Below are 639 nucleotides of genomic sequence, written 5' to 3'. Positions count from 1 at the left end.
ATTATTGTGATAACATAAAAGTTATTTTAAAGAATTTATTCATTGATTATTAATATTATATAAATTAATTAAAAATTTATATAATTAGAAAATTTTTATTTTTGAGATTAGAAATTATTATATAATTAAAAATTTATTTTAAAGAATTTTTAATCGATTGTTAATATTATATAAATTACTATTTTTGAGATTAGAAATTATTATATAATTAAAAAATTAACTTTGTAGTTAAGAAGCACATTAAAGATATAATTAAAAATGTTATTTTTTAAAATTAGTTACATTTTAATTAAAAATATAATTCTAATTAATATAATATTAAAAATATAAATACTATTTTTAAAATTAGAATTATTATTTAATTAAAAATATAATTTATTAATTAATAAATTAATAAACAATTATAAAATTACACATAAATTTAAATTATTTTTATAAAAAATAAATACATATATCAAGATAAGAATCTTACGTATTAAAATATAATAAAATATATAAAAAATTATGTTTCAAAATATTTTATATATATATATTATTCTTCTACTCACATGTTGTAATATTGATATTGTTATTTTAATTATAAAAAAGTGAACTTCTAAAAGTCTCTTAATTAAAAAATATTATTATTTATCCTAATTA

This window comes from Ricinus communis, chromosome 8 (assembly GCF_019578655.1).
Source record: "Ricinus communis isolate WT05 ecotype wild-type chromosome 8, ASM1957865v1, whole genome shotgun sequence".
NCBI classification, from domain to species: Eukaryota; Viridiplantae; Streptophyta; class Magnoliopsida; order Malpighiales; family Euphorbiaceae; genus Ricinus; species Ricinus communis.
The sequence above is the reverse complement of the archived record's forward strand: the minus strand, read 5'-3'. Positions refer to the sequence as shown.